The following is a 17,967-nucleotide window of genomic DNA, read 5'->3' as shown; positions in this document are numbered from 1 at the left end:
TTTGGACTATTTAATATTGAATTGTTGTGTGTTATTTTCATCGATGTGTGCCATTTGTATGATAGCATTATCCGTGTGCATGTGATTGTATAAATTCAAGGTTTTGAAAATTAAGGATGCAATTGTTTGGACGGACAAATAGAGTTTGCCGTCTCTTATCTGTGAACGTACGAACCCGTCCACAGACAGATGCTCTTAGGCAAGTATGGTTCGAGATGTTCTTACAGTGTCACGATTACTCCCTCCGTCCCATAACATAAGAACGTCTTACATAACGGGAGGGAGAGAGTAGCTCCTAAATGTAAACACAAAACATAGTTTGGCGCAGTGCTCCATGACTTCACCGTAGAGCTCAGCGCAATTCTGTGCTTGTTCTTGGGAGAAATTGACCTTCGGGGAGTAAGCAAATCTCATAACAGAGGTAGCCACGTCACGCCAGGACTCGACTACTCAATCAATTGTTGGTTTGCCTCTTTCCATCGGAGCTGAGCTCAGTCGCAGGATTTGACGTCAAAGCCCATTGAGCGGCCCACCGGCGGCGACATGGGCGGTTCCCTGCTGATGCCGCTGCTGAGCAGCGTGGCCGCCGACGCGCTGGTGGGCGAGCTGCTGCGGGCGTGGGGGCTGGACGCGGCCCGCCGGAAGCTGGAGCTCCACCTCTCGGCCGTCCAACACATCCTGCTCGACGCCGAGGCCAAGAGCCGCACCAACCCCGCCGTCCGCCGCCTACCAAGCCGACGACGTCCTCGACGACTTCCGCTACGAGGCGCTGCGCCGCCGTGCCGCCGCCCAGATCCGCCGCCGCTCCGCGGCACGCAAGGTTCGTCCTCCTCCTGCCTTCTTCCCCGGCTGGCTCTGTTTTCCTTCTTTTAGATTTATTAAGGGGCTCGCCCCCAATTTCAGTCATCATGATAAAACTGATAATAAAACAGTACAGTATAAAACACCAACAATCCGCTGGACCACCAGCAAATTTCAGAAGGAAAATCTATAGCGAAAATAACCTACAGGAAACTTCAGAATATTACAAACCAGGCCTCAGCCACAACAGCTCACAGACCAAGCCGGACTACAAAGCATCACTGGCTAAACTGTTGTCGACGCATGTCCTGACATACCCCAGGATCCGGAAGCTCATCCTGCAATCCTCGAGTCACCCGGCGCCCAGCCAAGTTTAATGATCATAAGCCAGAGAAACGCCTTAATTTTCAGAGTAATCTTAGTGAACCAAAGTCTCCTTGAAGGGCACTTGACTTGCAAAGCTTTCAGCATTGTATAGAGAGATTTAACTGTAGAATTGCCAGACTTGTCAAAGTCTTACACATCTATCTTTTTCATCTGTCAGTACTAAAGTGATACACAATTTTCAATTTAAGGTTTTTATTTGGAAACGTAAGTCTTCTGATTTTGATTTATTTTTTTCTCATTTCAGGTGATGAGCTACCTCACCGTCAATAGTCCGGTTGTTTTCCGCCTTTCCATGAGCAGGAAGATAAAGGAAGCCCTCAAAATGATAGATGAGCTGGTTGTGGAGATGAACAATTTCCACTTCCTACAGCATGCCGAGGCACCAACCCTTGTTCATCCGCAAACGCATTCTCATGTTTTTTTTTTTGACCCGGGCCATAACCCCTTTCCATTAAAAGCATAACGGAAATACAAAGTTCATCCAACACAGACCCAACATAACGGCTACAGCATGAGGAAACTAGAAAGGGGTAAGGCGAGATCAAAGCACCACTGGGAAACCCACTATGAGCACTCGTCATCGAGCAGCTCATCGTGGGGCGAAAACCCAGTGACACCTAGCATCACGCAAACCTCTAGACCTAACCAAATCAAGGCAAACTCCAGCAGGAACCACAACAGTTCAACACCACCATGCCCGTAGGCTAACACACAGGAAGAGCAAAAAAAAACAACTCGCGCAGGAGTGAGATAAAACCAAACTAGGCAGACACAGCGTTGGAGCTTCGTAGATTGTGGAGTAGCATCAGTTTGTCGTTGACGGAGGCGCACAAATCCTCATCATCGTCGATGCATTCGACCTCAGCATCTTGGCTCCACGCTCCATGGACTCCCGTTCCTCGCCGGCCATCAAACCTGCCCAGTATGTCAATGTTGATGAACCAGAGATCGTCGGCAAACAAGATGAGAAGGAACAAGTGGTAAAGATATTGCTCGACCACTCCCACAACAACAGTGATAATAATAACGTTATGGTGCTCCCCACCATAGTTGGTATGGGGGGAATTGGTAAGACCACCCTTGCTCAACTTGTGCACAATGATCAAAGAGTGGTGCATCATTTTGAGTTGGTTATATGGGTCTGTGTCTCTGACAAATTTGTTATCGAAGAAATAATCCGGTCTATAATACAAGTGGCCACGATGAAGAAGTGTGATTTGACTAACATGGAGGCACTGCAGAAGGATCTTATTTGGGTGTTGGGCAAGAAAAGGTACCTCCTAGTGCTAGATGATGTTTGGAATGAAGATAGAAAGAAGTGGAATGATGTGAGATCATTGCTATGTTCACATGCTGGCTCGGGTAGTGCTATACTTGTGACAAGCCGCAGTGATCAAGTTGCTTCTATGATGGGCACACTTCCTTCGCATCAGATGTCACTTCTAAATGAGGATCTATCATGGCAGCTTTTCACAGAAACATGTTTCGAAGAGAAGTAGAAAAGCAAGACGAGTTGATTTCGATGGCTAAGAGTATTGTCCACAAGTGTAAGGGGTTGCCTCTTGCTATCAAAACCATGGCAGCTTTACTTCGTTCAAAGCATCATAGCGAGTGGTTTTCTGTTCTTGATAGTGATGTCTAGAAGAATGATATCCTTGCAACTGGTATTGTACCTGCATTACAGCTAAGCTATGATCACTTGCCATCAGAAGCAAAAATATGCTTTTCCTTCTGTGCTATTTTCTCCAAGGATAGCCTAATGGATAAAGACATGTTAATCCAGCTATGGATGGCAAATGACTTTATTGCATCAGAAATAAGAGGCCAACACATTTTCGATGTGCTGGTTTGGAGATGTTTCCTCCAAGTAGATGTGGAGATTCAAGAGAATCTGCTCTTCAAACTTCAAGATGAGTCTTCGTTAAAAAAATTATATAAAGATGAGTTCATCCACAGACCAACTACCTGCAAGATGGATGATCTCATGCATGATCTTGCTAACTTCGTAAGTGGAAATGATTGCTCCATTCTGCAAGAATCTTCATCATGTCAAGTAATTCTGCAAGAACCCACAGATGCCAGCTCATTACAGCATGAGGTTCGACATTTATCTCTTGATTATATCAGTAATAAGACTATTGCAGCCATGAAGGAAATTCTAGCTCCCCGACCCCGCACAATATTAGCCCAACCAGAGTGGGATTGGTCTGGGACGTCAAAATTCATGTCCTTAAGAGCATTGTAAACATTCTTAGTCAAAACCCGTATGACAAATTTGAAGCATCTTCGCTATCTGGATTTTTCTTATTCTGATATATCAACACTGCCTGAATCCACTACCATGTTGTGTAGCTTGCAAACATTGAAGCTCATTGGTTGTCAAAATCTTAAGAAATTACCAGAAGGCATGAGATTTATGAGCAGTCTTCGGCACATCTTCCTCGTTGGGTGTCATCTTTTGGAGCGCATGCCAAAAGGTATTCGTCAGCTGAATTCTCTACAGACGTTGACGAGTTATGTCATTGATAGTGATGCAGGTCGTGGAATTGATCAACTGAAAGATTTGAATCTAGGCGGTGCCCTTTCTTTGACTGAGTTGAGGAAAGTGCATGGTACAGACAATGCTAACAAGGCAATATGTCCACCAAGCATAATTTGAAACGGTTATCACTTGATTGGGCTAATGGACCTTACAGCACACATGTTGGATATGAAGTACATACTAATGCAGAAGGAATATTAGAGGCCCTTCGTCCTCACAAAAGGCTTGAAGTTTTACTGTTATCTAATTATCCTGGTGCTAAATTGTCATCATGGATGCACAATTCTACACTGTTAGAACATATCATTGAACTTTCTCTGGCTGGATGTAAGAGCTTCAGTGATCTTCCACCATTGTGGCAGCTGCCCTCTCTCAGGTACTTGGACTTGGATAATTTGGATAGCTTGGCAAGTATATGCGTTGGTAACGATGATACAGACAATGTGAAATTCTGCATTTCTCCACCACCCCTTTTTCCTAAGTTGGAAACCATGATAGTTTCCAACATGCCTAAGCTAGAGAGATGGCACCAGGAGGTGACAGGACAAATAGCAGTTGTATCATTCCCTCGGCTCAAGAAGCTAAATATTTCTGAATGCCCAATGCTAGCAAGCATGCCCAAGATGCTCCCTTTGCTTGAAGATCTACAGGTAAAGGGGGCAAGAGATATTCCCCTTTACCATCTGATGAATCTGTCTGTGCAATCTAATCTTGAGTGCAAAGGCTCCATTTCTGTCGAACCTGAAGGTAGTCGGCAGCCTATTGACCTTCATTTCTCGAGGCTTGGTGACTCTGACATGAAACTGAGACTCAAAGGTTTGACGGAAAATGTAGAGCGCATTGAAGAGGAGCTGAAAAGAATACCTTGCAGATTTATCAAGGAGCTGGGCATAATAGACTGTGACTGCCTTTTATCATCTGAACTATCCCAAATACAACGGAATATATGGAACTGTTTTGGTTTTGTTGAAAGAATGTGGATTTCAGGCAACAATAATATAGTACAATGGCCAGCAGTGGAATTCAGAAACTTGAATCGTCTTCAACGTCTAGACTTGTTTGGCTGTCCCAACTTAACTGGCTCACTTCCATCAACAATATCTGATGACAAAAATGTCCTCCTTCCCCGACTCCGGGATCTTCGAATTGTCGAATGTGAAAATTTGTTGGAGGTTCCAAAGCTGCCTGCATCTCTTGAGAAATTGCACATCATTGCTTGTCCAAAGCTGGTATTCATGCCAGCAAATCTTGGAGACATCAAAAATTTGAGAAAACTCGAGGTATTTGAGTGCGAGGCCCTGACGGCATTTCCAGATGGAATGTATGGAGTGCCTGCGCTCAAGAAGCTGTGCATGGAGCGTTGCCCAAGGGTAGAGACACTACCGGAGGGACTCCTGCAGCAGCTCCAGCCCTGGAGAAACTATGTATCCGTGACTGCTCCAACTTGGAGGGAGCCTTCTCAAGAGGAGGCGCTTACTGGAATCTGGTTGAAGGAATTCCACAGAGATCAGTTGGCTGATTCCATGCGCTAAATGTGCTTAGGTTGCCTTCAATTGGGATACTTGTGTCTCTGCTTATGTATGCCGGCCTCATGGAGTTGTGTGTTCCAACGAGGTACATATACCCTCATCTATATTTACCTTGTTCTCATTCTTTAAAATTATAACTTTGTCCACAACTTTGCACAACACTTTGTAACTCAACTTCTAATTGCTGATGAAATGCTTCATCGATCGGTCTATTAATTATATCTTGAGTACAACCTACCTAGAGTTGATGTCCTTGCACAGTCAAAACTCAAAAGCACTTGTATCTGCTATCACGTTCAACTTATATGTTGAGTAAAACATTCTGAAGAGTCTTCATGCCTTTTTCACGTATCTGCTATCATGTCCTAATGAATCGCATTGGGTACGGCTACTGCAGTTGTACCTGTACATGCATCACAGCAGTAAGGGAAAGCCATTTCTTGTACAAATCAAGTTCATTGAAGTTTATACTCGCCAGTACGCACACACCATGGCCCATGCATTGCCTTAGTATGATACTCCCTCCGTCTCAAAATAAGTGTCTCAACTTTGTACTAGCTCTAGTACAAATTTGTACTAAGCTCAAGACACTTATTTTGGGACGGAGGGAGTATATATTACGTACATACTTTTGATTCAAGAATACCAGATTTTGCCAATATGCAGATCTGCAAACGCAACTGTTAGGTTCTACCATGGATAGATTATACTTTCTTAGCAAACTATGGTCGTAGCTTTATGGACTGCAATGAGTCAATATATATTGCGCAATCTTCAAATAATAACTGTAACTGTTACTGCCTGAAATAATTTATTGACTGGGATTTCCTTTAGCTCACCAAATTGCTTAGTTCCCACTCAAGTATGTCGTTCTCGTCAGACAGAAGATGAGATTTTGTAAATACAATATCTGCTTACTTAAATAATGAATCTTTGCACTTATGCGGAGATGCATACATGTCTTCCAGTGTTATGCATAACTTAACCTTCAGATTAATTAGATCATATTCCATTGTTCTTTTGTTTCTCTTCACATGTTCCTTTTAAGTCTGTCATCTCTACAAAAGTTCAGTTGCGAGTTGCGACAGAACAACTTGATCGACCACTCATTTTTTGTGCTTAACCTACATAATATGCATGGCGATGGTTGTTGGGAACTTTTTTTTTACTACTGCGACACTAAAACATCTGCATTATAGATTAGTGGTACAGTAAGTATGTACTGGAATCAATAGTGGTGTACTGCTTCCACCGTTAACAGCATTTGTCCTCCTCTTGCAGCAATGACAATCCACACACATTTCCAACCTGGCACTGCCGAATTGATCATATGATGTGCGGGCGGGATGTCGTTGAACATTAGCAACTTGTCATGATTCAGCTGTCTGTAGACAACCCTGACGCTTGTGCAGTTGTGCTGACTGCTTCTTGCACATGTTCCCTGCTGCTGTTCGTGATTTTTGCCGCGTGGTTACGAGTGCTGCGGAGCCGCCTGCCTGGTCGTCTGCAACTCTGAAGTGCTGGTATGCTGCAACGAGAAGCAGGGCAGGGTATCCCAGAGGTTGCGACTGAGATGGAAGAGGGCCTCCAGTGCGGCAGCCATGCCTTCCCTGGTGCGGGGTTCTGCTATGGTGGTGCTCTTCGTGCGGCTTTTGAGGGCCTCCGGTGCCGTGGATCTCCAGGAAGGGAGGGGATAGGGTTCCCCTCCTCCGGTGGTTCCCTCTCCAGCTCGTCGAGGGAGCCAGAGCTTCTGATTTTTTGGTCTTGGCCCTTGCTGTTGCCCTTCATCCTGGCAGCTCACCCTCTTTCTCGCCCGATCTTCGGTTTTGGGGCTGCTTGGCTCTAGGTGAGTCGCCGTCGACATGTGAGGAACGCCTGGTTCCGCTCCTGTGGCTTCCTTGGGTGCCATTCAGGCAGGTTCTAGGGTGAACTAGTCCATCGCTCAACGGTGCGGCGCCTTTCGAGCCAGGCGAGGAGGCAGGGGCCTTCTTTGACGATGGAACTGTCTGATTGTGTTCTCCACAAGCCCCTGGTGTTCTAGCAATGGCTTGCCTCTCATCGTCATCGTTTCCTTGCCCTGAGCCGGCAGTTGCCTTCCCCTTGGTTGCGTGTGTGCAAGAGGTCCCTAGCATCTCCTAGCTATTAGCTTCATGTTGATCTGGTATCTAGCTGGTTGTGTGCTATGCAAGCTGTCTCCCAGTGCCTTTGTATCTTTGCCATGTTTGTTTTCCTTTTCTTTGTGTGGTTCGTGGTTGTAATCTATGTAATCCTGACCGGTTGATGGCTTTGTTAATTCAAAGTCGGGCTCTTCTTGAGCCTTCGTTCTAAAAAAAAGATGGAAGAGGGTCATGATTAGTCTACGGTTAATCATCCGGCGCCTCCCTGATTAAGTTGGACTTTTTAGACGGATTGAAGAGGGTTACGATTAGGATGTGGTGTCCGTGGCGGGTCCGGAGACCGAGCCCGATCCTGGCCAAGGTTTAAGGCAGCCGCCAACAATAAATTGGTGGGAAGAGCACGCTGGAGGTCCCAGATCAGATCGCAAACCCTCCAACACCCAAGTTGAAGGAGGGCAGTGTTAGAAGGGAGTGAGAGGATTGGTGGAATTGTTGATGTATTGCTTGAGCCTCGTGGGCATATATATAGGAGTATAATGACCTACTTGGAGTACAAAGCAAGCCAGAATATTTCCTAGTCTAACCTATGTTTCCTAATACAATCACGTTACTCAACATCCCCCCGCAGTCACAACGGTAGCGATGCAGACGGTGAGACTGGAGAAGAATCCGAAGGCAAGCCGACGGACACCCCCCCACAGTCGTAACGGTCGACGCATCACGGAGTCGTGGCTGGAGTGGAAACCAACGAGGTTGCTCAAGCAGGCGGTAGCCCTTTGTGCCGTTTGTCGATGTAGCCGAGAGCGTGTGTGGTGGAGCCGTGGTCGAGGTAGCCGTGCGAAGAATGTCGTGGTCGATGTCGAGTCGGGATGGCCGATGTCGAGGAAGTCGCCGTGGAGCCGCGGGCGCAAGGGGGCGTCGAGTTAGCATGGGCGCAGTGGTGCCGAAGTAGTGGTGCGCCGGAAAGGGGATGTTGCTGACGACGCGTCGCGGCGGGTTTTCCAAGCCCGGGGACACATCATAGACGAAGGCACGCACCGGTGTTGCCAGCACCGGGCATGCGTAGACTAGGACATGCACGAGTTGTATGCCATGTCGAAGAAGTCGGAGGGCCAGCAGAGAAGAACTCGACGACGGTTGCGGCGTCCATCGGCACGGGCCAATATCACCAACGGTGGTCGGAGTAGACGAAGTGGTCGGGGTAGATGACGGCGACGCTGACGACGGGCTGGTGCTGGATGAAGACAAAGGAGGTGGATGGGCGGCTGGGGCGGCTACGGGGTAGCGGCAGCGGGGACCAAAGAAAAGCGGCGGCGGCGGCCTGACGGCGACGGCAGCGGCTTGATTAGGAGCGCGGCGGCGGTGCTCGAAGTAGGTGGAAAACCCTGACAACATGACGAAGACCGGCGCGGACGGTGGCGTTCCCGCGCCAAGGGAGACGGCGCGGCTCATATCACGGGAGGTCAACGCGCAGTGACGGCGGAGTGGACGGCGGGCCGCGGTGCTACGGCCCGAAGGAGCAACGCAGCGGCGGCGGGCAGGTCGGGGCGACGGCGGGAAGACCTCGGGGCGGTGGCGGAGACCGCGGGCCGCGGCGCGACAGCCCGAAGGGGCGGCGCAGCGGAGGAGCGCGGGTCAGTGCAACCGCGGGCGGCCTCGGGACAACGGCATGGACCGCGTGCCATGCTCGCTACGGCCCAACGGGACGACGCAGCGGCGGCGCGAGGGTCGGTGCGGCCACGGGGACGACCAGGAGCGGACGGCCTTGGGGCGGCGGTGGACCATGGGCCTCGGCACTACGGCCCGAATGGGCTATGCAGCGGTGACGTGGGTCGGTGCAGCCAGGAGAAGAACCACGGGGCGGCGGCGCTACGGCCCGATCGGGCGACGCAGCGGCAGCCCGTTGCTCGATCGGTGGAGGAACGCACTGAACTCGGGGACGATCTTCACGGGACCTGCGGAGGCGCGCGAAACCGACGGGCCAGGTCGGTCGCACGACGTAGATGAGGCGGGTCGCGGCGGCGGGCGGGTGATCAATCCGATCGTGCGCGAGGTCGGGGACGCCGCTCGGTGGAGACGGGGTGGTGGCGGAGTCCGAGATGAAGCCAGCGACGGCGGGCGGCAGGGCGGCTATGATTGGCCGCCGCATGGCGTGAGGCCACCGGATCGGGTGACGCAGGAGTCCCGGTCGGAGCAGGGCGGTGACGACCGGCGTAGATCAACGGGCGGGCTGGCGCGCGAACAGCGGCGGCGAAGGGCCGCCGCATGACGCGAAGCCGCCGGGTCGGAGCAACCGGCGGGCATACGCGCGGACGATGCGCGAGGCCGCCGGGTCGGGGCGACCGGCGGGCAGACGCGCGGACAACGCGCGAGGCCGCCGGGTCAGTGAAGAAGCCGGCCGATCGCGCCAGGGTTGGAGTAGAGGCGCACGGGATCGACAACGGCGGTGGGCGACGCAAACCGATCAAGATTAGATCGGAAAATCAAAAAGAAACCGACGATCAAGATGACCGGCTGGAGAGAGAAAACCCCGGAGCAAGGGCTCGGGGAAAAGATTCTCTAGGGCAGCCGACCAACACGGCCGACGGATGAACCCTAGGTACAGGCGGCGCGGCCCCCGGCGGCGGTCATGGAGGCCGACCGCCCCAGGGACGGCGCGCGGGTGCGGAAGCAGCGGCGGCTAGGGTTTAGAACCCGGAAACTGATACCATGCTAGAAGGGAGAGAGAGGATTGGTGAAATTGTTGATGTATTGCTTGAGCTTCGTGGGCATATATATAGAAGTATAATGACCTACTTGAAGTAAAGGCAAACTAGAATATTTTCTAGTCTGACCTATGTTTCTTAATACAATCATGTTACTCAACATCCTGCAGTCACAACGGTAGCGATGCAGACGGTGAAACTGAAGAAGAATTCAAAGGCAAGCCAACGGACAGACAGGACGATCATGGAGGATTCCAAAACGGCAGCGGCGGTGCTCGACGAGGAGAAGACGCAGACGCAGACGGAGACGGAGCCGGCGAGCGTGAGGTGATCGACGGCAAGAAGATGGTGTGGAGGAAGCTGCCCGAGGAAAAGGTGCAGCGCGTGCTCTCCTTCAGCCCCAAGCCGCTCAAGATCCCTCACGGGCCCGTCAACAACCCCAAGATCATCGACTCGATAAAGGGGTGCATGGACGACCTCGAGCTCCTCTGGCAGAGCCAGGAGGCCATGCGCGAGGAGCTCCGCACCGAGGGCTGCGTCATGGGGTGGGTCACCAACGACGATGAGTAGGAGGAGCAAGACGCAAACCTGAAACCTGGGTTATCAAATTCAGAGCTTTTATCTATGTAGTATTATGAAACTTATACTGCCTTATAATGTAGTGGCATTTGGGCGTGTTTGGAGAGAGATTACCATTGAGGTACTAGTAGTACTCCGCCTGGTTTTATTGGTCCCTTCGTATTTTGTGCCTAAATTTGACAGTAGATTTTACTAATAAATTATAAGTTATATGTTATAAAACTTATATTGTCGGATTCGTATTTGAAAGAGGTTTCTAATGATACTATTTTAGGTATATCTTATTTTTAGATAGTTAAATCAAAGATCAAAATTTGACCCAAACTACAAAGAAAAGTAATAAATCATGACGGAGGTAGTAGTACTCACACTGTAAAAAAAATATAAGAACGTTATACCATAGTGATCTAAACGCTTTTATTTCTTTATGAGGGGAGTAGTTAAGATGATCTAAGAGCATCTCAAACAACCGCGCTTCGCGCCGCGCGCTAAAAACTAGTATGGCGCGCGCGCTTCGGCTGGTTTAGCGCGGCTGCCAACGCTGGCTCCAGCAGCCGCGCTATAATGCAACGCGTGCGTCGCTCCAGTAGTGCGCAAAAATACAGCGTGCGTGGCACGCACAAACCACATATACATTTTAAATAAAAGCAGAAATGATCAAACAAACAAAATAAATCAACAATAAATAGTTCAATTTCGTTATCATTACAACCCAAACAAATAGTTTATCATTCAGTACAACAAATACTGCAATAAACACAACAAATAGTTCATGAACAATACAATGTCGAATGTAGAAATCATGCTCTTTGTCGTCCATTCCATGCCCATCACTCTTCAATCAGTTCCTTCTGAAGTTATTTTGCGTTGCGGGACGCCGAATAGTATGATAGGAGGCAACAAAACGGGCTACCCTTTCAGTCCTCCGTCGCACTCGCACGGGATGTCCCAAGAGCTCATACTGTGAGTAGTCTAAATCTTGGCCACGCTCATTCTTGATGATCATGTTGTGCATGATCACACAAGCGTGCATGATGTATCAAAGCATTTTTTTTGATCCCAAAATCTAGCCGGTCCTCTCAAATAGCAAATTGGGCTTGCAAAATCCCAAATGCTCTCTTCACATCTTTTCTAGCCGCCGCCTGAGCATTGTGGAAATCAAGATTTTTTTCACCTTCCCGCTTTTTCAATGGCTTCACGAAGGTTTGCCACTTTGGATAGATGTCATCCGCTAGATAATAGCCATAGTTGTACGTACGGTCATTTGCTATAAACTGCACCGGTGGCAACTCACCATTTGCAATCTTATTCATCAGTGGTGACCGGTTGACAACATTGATGTCATTCAAAAATCCAGGCATTCCAAAGAATGCATGCCAAATCCAAGTCTCTTGATCGGCCACCGCTTCAAGGATTATAGTGGACCCCTTTTTTGGCCGTGGAATTGCCCATGCCATGCCTTTTGACAATTCTTCCAACTCCAGTGCATGCAATCTATTGAGCCAAGCATGCCAGGAAAGCCGCGAGCTTTGTTCATCGCCAATAGTCTTGCGACGTCTTCAGCATTGGGAGATCTCAAATACTCCTCGCCAAACACTTCCACAATTCCCACTGCAAAGCGCTTGACACACACGACGGGTGCGCGTAAGGGCCGGCGGGACTAGGAGGGGGGGCGGAAGCGCGGCAGCGCGGGGATAGGCGGGGGAAGCGCCGGGACGGTCCCCGGGGGGCGCGAGCGGTGGCGGCGGCGCGGCCGGATGGGGGTGGAAGTGGGAGAGCAAGCGCGCGAGAGTCCAGCGCGCGGTAGCGGATGCAGCAAATAAGCGGCGCGCGGTTGCGTTTCGGCCAGCGCGTGATTGCGTTTCGGCCAGCGCGCTGAATTGCATATGCCGCACGCGTTGTTTTTGCGCGCCCGCTGAAGCAACTACACCGGTTGCGCGCGCGCTAAAACCCTCACTTTTACGGTGCGGCGCTAGTTTGGCGCGGCTGTTGGAGATGCTCCAATACTAAAGGTAGCCATGACACTGCAAAATTCACGAGGTTGGCGTTAGAACAGTAATGTGAGTGGATGCTTGGCCGGATCCGATTTCTGAGCTGTCACGAACTGGCCGTACTCATCTTCATTATCCGAATAATGAATTTGTTTGGAAGCTACTAGAGCGGCGTCGGCACCTTAGTGAAGAACAGCTTCCATAGATATACGGCGTGAGCAATGGCGGCCGTTAGAGCCTCTATAATAGCCGATCCTCTAGAAAGTTATCTCTACTCTTATAAAAAAGTAAGTTCATGATGATAATGTGCCTGCCATCTTGCAACATAAACCGTCTGATCTATATTTAACGAATAGAAAGCAAACTATGGTAATTCTGCAAAAAGATATCCGCACCTCTTCCGTTCATTCTTATCTCCCACAACTTCATTGTTGAGTAATTAAAAAAAGGAAGCCTCTGAAACAATCTAGCACGGCGGACGCTGTCGGTGTCGTCCATCCACGTGCCTCCGCTAAGTCCGACAACCAATCACCACCGCGCCTCACTCCTCACATTACCTCTCTTCTTTCTCGAGATATCATTTTTCGATGGAATTCTCGAGATACCAATTTTTTGATGAAATTTTCGAGATATCATTAGTTTTTACACATGGAATTGCTCCTGCATGGGTCAATCAAAACACGTATTTTGTAAAAGAAATGCATCTTGATGTTCCATGCAATGCACGGACATCTTGCTAGTAGGAGAGTAAAATTTCAATTTTACTCCTCTAATCGGCACCTAGCCTAAACACGTGAGAGGAGTAAAATTACTCCTCCGCCCGACCGGCGTCTATTTTTACTCGACCGCTACTCGCTCTGAATGAAACTTTTCTTAACGTGAAGGCCTTCTTGTGGCCAGCCGGTGACTCACATGAAGCCCCCTCGACGCCGATGACCTCACTGTGAACCATAGGCCTCGTCCGGTCCAAGCTCCGTGACGACCGAGCGGCCCAGGTCGTCCTGCACATCGGCGATGATGACCTTGGCGGCATTCCTGATGAACTTCGTGGTTGCCGCCTTGCCAATGCCGCTCGCGGGCACAATAGCACGCTGGGCTCAATTCCCAGGTCCACTGATCCTCATGTTCCGCATTGAGCCCCCATCTCCACACTCGCACGATCGCGGCGCCTGATCACTCTGTTCCGCGCGTGGCAAGTATTCGACGAAATGCATAAGTCAATTGTAAGTTTTGCTCTGCTAAATTTAGGGGAGCGGCTAGAAGCGACCAAAACTTAGTGAAGTAAAAATACTTCACTAAGGTTTACTCGGTGGTTTACTCCTCTATTTCTTAGGAGATCAGCTAGAGATGCTCTAAGAGGTGATCATATCATGTCTTATTTCCAGTGTGGCCAATGGAAGAAAACGAACGACAATAGTCGCTTTGGAAGACAACGATGGTGTGATCTAATGGTAATGAAAGGGACATGTTAGTATGGCCGGGGCCACCGGGGCAAAGCCTCTCGCGGTGGTCGGCGGTGCCGGGAGCTCTCCAGCAGTCCTCTCCCGATTAGATGTCGCCGCTCGGCGCTCGTGTGTGGCTCGCGCCGTGGCCGCCGCCCTAGGTTGGCCTCCCGCAACTCCTCCCCAGGGTAGGCAGAGTCTAGCCTCAGCGTCCAGGCACGTGGAGATGGTCCGTGGTTCAGATCTGGACCGGCACGACAGTGGTAGTTGGGTGCTTCGGTTGTTGCTGGTGAACAAGGATCTCAGAGCTCGAAGGCTCCATGGTTGTGTTGGGGTAGCCGCGTCCTTGCGGATGCCAGCTGGGACGGGTTTTTTCATATTCGGCTTCCGCATCTCCAACGCTGTGACGGCAACAAATGACCACTCCGACCTGCGGCGGTGACATTGCTGCTAATTTTGGTGGCAACCCAAAGGTCTTCATGAGGGATCCCTTGATCTGGTGGTTGCCTTTGGCAGTGAGAGGCAATTTACAAACGATGACTTGACGCGGTGGGCATGGTTTGTGTAGCTACGACGGTCGGTTTTTTAACCCAACTGCATGTAGCTGTTGGGATCGCGAAAAAATGGTGGCAGCGATACATGATTGATTTCGACAGGGTCCGAGGTGAAATCCTAGGCCTGACATGTTGGTCGTAGCTGGGAATGGTAAAGTTTTTGTATCGTTACCTTATTAAAGGTATTGCTCGGATATGTTCGGACTAGTTTTTCATGGTGAAAGCTAGAATCTGACTTATGGCAGTTTGATCTGGTGACGATGACGCATGACCATCGCTTCTTTTCTGGAGGCGTTGCTATTGAAGGATCCGGTTGTCCTCGCGGTGTCATGAGATGGTTGTACGAATATGGTCATAGTTGTGGTTTGTCGATCGCGGATTTGATCTCTTCGGGGTTTTTTCCTCGCTCAGGCATAGTTTTGGTCTTATAAGTATGATTTTCCTATTTGCCCGCGTGTTTTTTTTTCGTTGGTGTTAGCTGTGTGCATACTAACTGTGCAAAGGTTGGGTGTGTGCTTATTATATGTACTATCTGATTGATGCTTCAATTTGAGTTAATAAAATTTACACTTTGTCAGGGAAAAAAATGACATGCCATTTTTCCTTCGTTTCTCTTCAGATGTTCCTTATCTGTCATCTCAACAAAAGTTTACTCATGACAGACCAACTCGACCGACCACTGCTTTCTGGAAACCTATTTTTTTTACTACTGCGACACTAGCCTCTGCATTAAATGTAAGCAAAAAAAAACCTCTGCATTAAAGATCAGTAGTACAATAAGTATGTACTGAAAACCAATAGTTGCGTAGTGCTTGCACCATTAATACTTGGTCTGAATGTCTGTCCGATCAAGCTAAACTCTTTCTCCTGGTTTCGTAATCTCTGTAGCTAGCTCCTGCACCAACAGACGGATGCTTGCGGAACCAGATCGCAGCATTTCACCGGCTCGTTGTCAACGCTGCGTAAAGCGTGGTACGTATTCCCTCCGTTCCGATTTACTCGTCGTGGTTTTAATTCAAACTTTTCTTGGTTCAGCTGTCTGTCTGTAGGCGACCCTGACTCCTGTGCTGACTGCTTCTTCCACAAGTTCTCTGCTGCTGCTTGTGATTTTTGCCGCGTACTGTTGCGAAGAACGGAACAGATTAGTACATAATGCAGCTCTCTCTGCTTCGTACCCTCCTTCAGAGAAGCAGAACCGCCTGCCTGTCTTCTGAAACTCTGAAGTGCTAGTAAACTCTTTTTTAGGGGAAGTACGGCAAATTAACTTGACAATCACGTCAGCGTTGGCCTCTCGCGATCGATCCTTACCTCACGCATCTCAAATCGCGAGGATGTGGTGTCCGTGCCGGGTCCGGAGACCCAGCCCGATCCTGGCCAGGGTTTAGCGGCCGCCATAAATCGAGGGAGAGAGCACGCTGGAGGACCCAGATCAGATCGCAAACCCTCCAACACCCAAGTTGCACGAGGGCAGGACGACCATGGAGGATCCCAAGACGGCAGCGGCTGTTCTCGAGGAGGAGCCGGCGCCGGAGCGCGAGGTGATCGACGGCAAGAGGATGGTGTGGAGGAAGCTGCCCATGGAAACGGTGCAGCGCGTGCTCTCCGCCGGCTCCACGATCAGGATCCCGACGGGCCCCGTCATCGACCCCATGATCCTCGAGTCGCGAAAGAAGTTGACGCTCATCCTCGATCCTTATTACTGCCTGATCCTCATGACCCCATGATCCTCATGACCCCATGATCCCATGACCCCATGATCCTCATTACCCCATGATCCTTATTACTACCTCGGGATCCTTATTACCCCATGACCCCATGATCCTCGGGCCGCGCGGGAGGAGCTCCGCACCAAGGGCTACGTCATGGGGTGGGTCACCGACGGCGAGGAGTAGCAGGAGCAAGGGGCAAACATGGGTATCACATCCAGAGCTTCATCTAGTTTGTATTATTAACCTTATTACTGCCTGATAATTTGGTGGCGCGTAAAACCTCATTGGTACTACTACTGTAGTAATTTGCATACTGAATTCGTCTTCTAAAAAACCGTAATACAGTATCTCAGATCGAGAGTTTACAAAATGCTTATGAATTGTAGTAGAAAACATACCCTGTGGCAGCTCCGTGGCTTACTGTGGCACTGCCAAAATTCACGAGGTGGTGTTGGAACAGTAATGTGAGTGAACGCTTGGCCGGATCCGATTCCTGAGCTGTCACGAGCTGGCCGTACTCATCTTCATTATCTGAATGATGAATATGTTTGGAAGCTCCTAGAGCGGCGTCGGCGCCTTGCTGAAGCATACGTTGCGGCGTGGGCAATGGCTGGTTAGAGGTGGCCATATCACATCTTATTTCCAGTGTGGCCAATGATGGAAGGAAACGAAGAACGACAATGGTCACTTTGGAACACGACGACCGTACGTGTGATCTATGGGCAATGAAGAGCTAAAGAGACACGTGTTACCGAGTATTGCATATTTTCTCGTTGGCAAAGAACCTACGTCTTTGGTACATCTTCATATCGACAGGCGACGGAGGTAAGGGGAGGGTGATCACGGCACAATACGAGTCAGTTCAGCAATAGAGCATCCATTCTACAAAAAAACACAATTAGATTAGCTCTTTATAGACAAACTTGGGGTTTGCCAGCCAAGGTAAGATCGGCTCTATTTAACATCTTGGCACAGCGCAAATGGTAAGGTCCTTCTCGTGAAACCAACCCATCAGAATTCAAGTCCAAATCTTAGATTTGGCCTATTGGTCGGCGATGTGTGTTCAGTGGGAGGAGATATTACCGTTGAGTATGAAGGCGTCTATGATGACTTCATCAATTTTAAGACAATGTGTCGGTTCAGTCTCTCGGAGGTGCTCATAGGGGTAGAGTGCGAGCGTTTGTGTGCTTATAGTGGTGAGTGTATGTGTGTGTCTATACGAGCATCTGTGTGTGTATTGTGATAAAAATAACATCTTGACAGGAACACTACTTATAAAACATGTAAATGAGCATCTGAACATGCAATTTTCTGTTAATATGTGCTAACAAATCTTTACTTAACATGCAAAATTCAGTTACATGCTCATTCAGTTAGCCTGTGTAAACATAGCTTCACATCACAAGCACAATTCAGTTAACTAAATTTAGTACACATGCTGATACAATTCATATATCTTTGGCCAACACTTATTTTCAGCAAAATTAAGTGACAGTCTACCAGAACACTGCGCATGGCCTTGTTAAAATTAAACACTTATTCTGTTACATGTCAATTTTAGTTACATAGACATGGGCCATTCGGTTCATATCTGTGATCCGTCACATTACT

The 17,967-nt window shown here is 49.1% G+C and overlaps 1 pseudogene; it reads left to right on the top strand.

Annotated features, from left to right (window-relative positions):
- The first annotated feature begins 319 nt into the window (after nt 1-319).
- Nucleotides 320-5,249, top strand: LOC119326718 (annotated as a pseudogene).
- Nucleotides 5,250-17,967: the final 12,718 nt, after the last annotated feature.

The sequence above is a fragment of the Triticum dicoccoides genome, chromosome 6B (genome assembly GCF_002162155.2).
Source record: "Triticum dicoccoides isolate Atlit2015 ecotype Zavitan chromosome 6B, WEW_v2.0, whole genome shotgun sequence".
Taxonomy (NCBI): Eukaryota; Viridiplantae; Streptophyta; class Magnoliopsida; order Poales; family Poaceae; genus Triticum; species Triticum dicoccoides.
This window is presented reverse-complemented; position numbering and strand designations above follow the sequence as displayed.